Source organism: Coenobita brevimanus, chromosome 74 (genome assembly GCF_032717465.1).
Source record: "Coenobita brevimanus isolate Jiangsu-jjx chromosome 74, ASM3271746v2, whole genome shotgun sequence".
In the NCBI taxonomy this organism is placed as follows: Eukaryota; Metazoa; Arthropoda; class Malacostraca; order Decapoda; family Coenobitidae; genus Coenobita; species Coenobita brevimanus.
Window position 1 is genome coordinate 23,822,914 of NC_137027.1, and position 6,000 is coordinate 23,828,913.

The window sequence follows — 6,000 nt, forward strand, 5'->3', positions numbered from 1 at the left end:
GAAATTATCTTTTACATGATGTGTGTGTGTGTGTGTGTGTGTGTGTGTGTGTGTGTGTGTGTGTGTGTGTGTGTGTAACTCAAGAAGTTATCATCCGATTTTAACCAAACACGGTGGATGAGCTAAGAGATACCCAAGATGACCAACTGTGTTTTGAGATAGTAACAATAGGTCTAAGGTCAAGGTCACGGGGTTACGCACACAGATTATAAAATTAGATAAATAAAGTAAACTTTAGGCACAGAGGAATATGGAAAACAGGAGCTCCAAACTGTCGTCTGCATCTTTGCATATAAAATGGCGTGCCTCCAGTGTGCTGGAAAAGTATCGACGTAGGGTGAGACGGAAGGCGTGGCAGTGTGAGGTGTGGCAGTTTGGGGTGTGACTGTGAGGTGTATTTGTGTGGCAGTGTGAGGTGTTGAGGTGTGTGAAGCGACTGTGAGGTTCGTTATAGATGCGGTAGCGTGTAGTGCGCCAGTGTTAATACCGTGGCAATGAGATGTAGTAGTGCGAGATGTAGCAGTGTGGGGTGTGACAGTGTGCGATGTGGCAGTGTCGGGTGTGACAGGTTGGGTGTGGCAGTGTGGAGTGTGGCAGTCTGGAGTGTGGCAGTGTGGGGTGTGTCAGTGTGAAGTGTAACAGAGAGGGGTATGGCAGTGTTTGGTCCGGCAGTATGAATATTATGGTAGTGTGAGGTGCGGCGGTATGAATAATTTGGTACGGTAGTTGAGGGTACGGCAATATGAGGTGTGGCAGTGTGAGGCGCAACAGTATGAATATTATGGCACTGTGAGGTGCGGCAGTATGAACATTATGGCAGTGTGAGGTGCGGCAGTATGATATGGCAGTGTGAAGTGCGGCAATATGAATACTTTGGCAGTATGAGGTGCGGCAGTTTGAATATTATGGCAGTGAGGTGTGGCACTACGAATATTATGACAGTAAGGTGTGGCAGTCCTGTGGCATGTAAAATGTGGTGGCGTCTTCTGCAGAAGAACTTTTACTAACGCTCTGGAAATCTTCAGATGCATACATACATTCATAAATAGCAGCTGGGTCAGAGACTGGGCTGGGGATCTTATGCAGGAATTTTAAAGTCCTTTACAACTTCTTGACAGTGGAATACCAGTACATCATTCCAGAAGCCACTTTTAATGCAAGGTGGGAGGGGCGATTGTGTGTGTGTATGCGCCAACGCAAGATCGTGCTAGAAGAGTGAGAGAAGAGTTCTGGACAAATGTAGAAGTGTGCATGGAAAAGTTTGGAAGGAATGAGAGAGTGTTTTTGATTGGTGATATGAATGGTAAAGTTGGGAATGTGAAGGTGGATGGAATAGTTGGTGAGTGGGGTGTGCCTGCTGAGATAGATGAGAATGGGAGTGCGTTAGTGGACATTTGTGTTGGGAGGGGGTTGGTGATAGCCAATACCTTCTTCAGGCATAAAATGATCCACAGGTATACATGGCGAGTGATGAGAAGGGTGGGTGGTGAACTGAATGAAAGGAAGGCAATGATTGATTATGTGTGTGTGGATGAAAGGATGCGAAGATGTGTAATGGATACAAGAGCTTATAGAGGTTGGGGGAGTGGACTTTCTGACCACTACTTGGTGGTGGCCAGAATTAGGATTCAAGTAAGATGAAAGGATAGAAGAGGAGAAAGATGAGAGGAAGGAGTAGTTGCAAGGAGAGTGGAAAGGTTACAAGAGGATGAGAAAAAGGCAGAGTATAAGAAAGAAGTGGAGGAACGATTGGGCAAATATTAATTGGAGCAGATGGGAGACGTGGAAGGTGTGTGTAGGATATTTACGGAAGAAGTATGTGCAGCATGTGATGTGGTGTGTGGAAGGAAGAGAAGATGGAGGAGGGTGCAAGGAACAGCGTGGTGGACTGAAGAGGTGAGACAAGCTGTGGCACAAAAGAAGAAAGCATACAATGAATGGATGAGAAATAGGGGCGTGGAAGAAGTTGAGAGGCGGAAGAAAGAGTTATATGTAGAAAGAAAGAGAGAGGTGAAAAGATTAGTCAGAGAGAGTAAGAAGTGAGTGGATGAGGAATTTGGAAGGAATTTGAGTGTAAAGTGGAGGAACTGTAAGAAAATGTTCTGGAAAGAGGTGAAAAGAATAAGACAGGGTGGAAGTGAAGTTAGCAGGGGAGTGAAAGATAAAAATGGTAGATTACTAGTGAAGAAGGGAGAAAAAGTGAGTAGATGGAGAGAACACTTTAAGGAATTGTTGAACATACAGGATGGAAGTAATGCGAGTATAAGTGGCTGGGGAATGGCTGGGAGAAGGAGGGAGGTGAGAAAACAGGAAGAAATCAGTAGGATAGAAGTTGCGGAAGCAATGAAGAAAGTTAAATTGGGGAAAGCCCCAGGAATTGATGGAGTGTGTAGTGAAATGCTGAAGCATGGGGGAGAGATAGTAGTAGAATGGATGTGGAAGATGTGCAGATTGGCATGGAAGGAAGGTGGAGTCCCGGAGGATTGGAAGTCAGGTATTATTATTCCCTTGTACAAAGGAAAAGGGGAAAAAGAAGTGTGTGGTAATCATAGGAGCATTTGTCTTAGTATAATAGGAAAAGTGTATGGTAGGATACTTATTGACAGAGTTAGAGAAAGAACAGATAAATTAGTAGGAGAAGAACAGGGAGGCTTTAGGAAGGGAAGAGGTTGTGTAGATCAGATATTCATTCTTAGATCTTCAGTGGAAAAGTTTCAAGAGAAGGGAAAGAAGTTGTATGCGGCTTTCATGGATTTGGAGAAAGCATATGACAGGATGGATAGATAAGGATTGTGGAAAGTGTTAAGAATATATGGAGTAGATGGAAAGTTGTTGAATGCTGTGAAGAGTATGTACGATGGTGCGAAGGCTGCAGTGCGTGTGGATGGTGAACTAAGTGAATTTTTCTCTTTGAAAGTTGGGTTGAAACAGGGATGTGTCATGTCTCCATGGTTGTTCAATCTGTACATGGATGGGGTAATAAAAGAGGTACAAGGTAGGGTAGTGGATGTTGGAGTGGCCCTGGTGAGAGAGGATAATGTTTGGAAACTCCCTGTACTGTTGTTTGCAGATGATACTGTGTTGTTGAGTGAAGACGAAGGAGAGCTGCAAGGCTTGGTGGATGAGTTTGGGACAGTGTATAAGAAACGGAATCTAAAAGTGAATGTAGGCAAGAGTAAAGTGATGGTCTTTGAGAGAGGTGAAGTCAGTGAATGTACAGCGAGGTTGGATGGTGAGGAATTGGAAAATGTGAGTACGTTTAAGTACTTGGGTAGTGTGATGAGTAAGGATGGAGGTTTGGAGGGTGAAGTGCTTGAAATGGTACAGCAGGGAAGAAAGGTTGCTGGTTCTTTGAAAGCAGTGATAAGAAACAGGGAAGTGAGAATGGAAGTGAAAAAGCTACTACATGACAGTATTGTGATACCAGCTCTAACGTATGGAAGTGAAGCTTGGACGTTGTTGGAAGGACACAAGTCAAGAGTGAGAGCAGTGGAAATGAGTTATTTAAGAGGAGCCTGTGGAGTCACATGGAGAGACAGGCTGACGAATGAGGATATAAAGGAGCGTTGTGGTGTGGATGTGGATGTGATAGGAAGCGTTATAAGGAACACACTAAGGTGGTTTGGCCATGTGGAGGGGATGGAGGGTGAAAGACTGACGAAGAGAGTGTATGTGAGTGAGGTGGAGGGGGGAAGAGGGAGGGGGAGGCCGAGGATGAGATGGAGGGATGGGGTGGAGAGGTATATGAGAGAGGGGGGTGTGAGTTGGGAGCAGGGCAGTAAAATGGCGGGGGACAGGGCGCCTTGGAGGTGATTTGTTTGTGGCCACCCCAAACGGGATTGAGGCGTCTGGCAATAGACAGATAGATAGATCCGGATCTCCTTTCCCACCCAAGGGCAGAGTGAGGAGTAGCAATGTCCAGACAGCACAAACTTGCCCAATCCAATAGGCCATGCTTCTATTCACTCATCATTCAAGCTCCCGAAATCATGGCTCTACCGGATACGTCAAAAACATTCACCACATTCTGCAGCTTCACACAAACGTATCTGATTGAGTCAATGCGGACGCTGCCATGCTCACAAGTGGTGCCAAAATCCCTGATCATGCACTTCTCCTCACAACACTCATCCAGCCAGCTCGATCTCCTGTCAGTTCCCTAGCCTCACCGTCTTCCAAACCTCTCTTCCTCAAACACTCATCCACCATATCTCTCCACCTTCTCCTTGGCCTACCTCACCTCCTCCTTCCTTCAAATTCGCTCAGGTATACCTTTTTCACCAGTCTATTGTTATCCATTCATTCCACATGACCATACCATCTCAGGACACTCACTTCGATTCTGGTGTCCACCGCCTTCCTCACTCCACACCTTTCACGAATCACATTATTTCGTATCCTATCCACCCTTTATACTCCACATACATTCCTCAGCAGTCCCATCTCCACTGCTCTTACTCTTGACTTTTCATTTTCATGCCACACCATAGTCTCACACCCATATGTTAAAGTTGGCACTAGCACTCCTACATATAAGCCTCATGCAGCTGCAGCACTCAAGCCTCTGTTTCTTATCAAGGTCTTCATTGCACCAGCTACTTTTCTTCCTTGTATCACTCTACTTTCAACTTCTTTTGCACATTTTCCTCTCTTTTCTATCACTGTACCCAAGTATTTGAACTCTCTCACCAAGTCCAGTCTCTCTCCATTAACTGCGACATCACACTGGGAGTCACCTTCTCTCTCAATAACCATAACTTTACTCTTCTCTACATTTACTCTCAAGGCACGATCCTCACAGACATCAACAAAACTCTACACTAGCCTACCAAGTTCTTGTAAGGTACTTGCAAGCAGTACTGTCTCATCAGCATACAACAAATTTGAGATATTCCATCTATCACCATTCATTACCAACACCATCCCTCTCGCCATTACTCGTGTTTTTACTTCTCTCATCACCCCATCCATATATACATTGAACAATCATGGGGACATCACACAACCTTGTTGCACGCCTACACCAATCTTGAACCATTCACTTAGATGCCCATTAACCCTTACACATGCTTCGCTACCATCATAAAAACTCATGACAACACCTAGCAGCTTACCATCTACAGCATACATGCACAAAACTTTCCACAATCCCTCTCTGTCTACTTTGTCGTATGTTTTTTCCAGATCCATCAATGGCATAAACACCTTATGGTCCTTCTCTCAAGCCTTCCCTGCTATCTGTCTCACTGCTGATACTTTATCCACACATCCTCTGCCACTCCTAAAGCCATCCTGTTCATGACTCACTAGGACTTCTGATATCTCTCTTACTTTCTCAATAATAATTCTTCCATATACCTTCCCTACCACACTCAGTAAACTTATGCCACGCTAATTCTTGCACACACTTTGCTCACCTTTATTTTTGTACAGGGATACAATCACAGCCTTTTTCCACTCTGCAGGCACAGTTTCACTCATCCATGCCTTCTTACATATCTCCAGCAAGCACTTCATTCCACTCTCTCCACTACACTTAAGCATCTCTGCATACACTTCATCAACCCCAGCTGCTTTCCCATTTTTCAGCCGCTTCACAGCACTCTTCACCTATACAAGTGTCATGTCTCCTGGCACTGCATTCCTTCTCTGAAGCCCCCCTCCCCCCAAACCAATCACGTTCTCAGCCGCTTTGCTCTCTGTATTCCCATTCAACAGGCTTTCAAAATATTCTTTCCATCTGATCCTTACTTCATCTCTAAGGGTTAGTAAACCTACCACCTGCATCCTTCACACCATCACATTTCTTTCCGCTTTCACTTCTACATTTCCGCGCCTCATTCCAGAATAACTTCCTGTTTTCAGAGTAGTTCGCATTCATTTTTCTTCCCAGATCATCATTTACCTCCTTCTTTTTCCTCTTCACTAGTCTCTTTGCGTGCTTCTTGTTCTCGATATACTCAGTTCTTATTTCAACTGAACCCCTATCCTGTAACCACT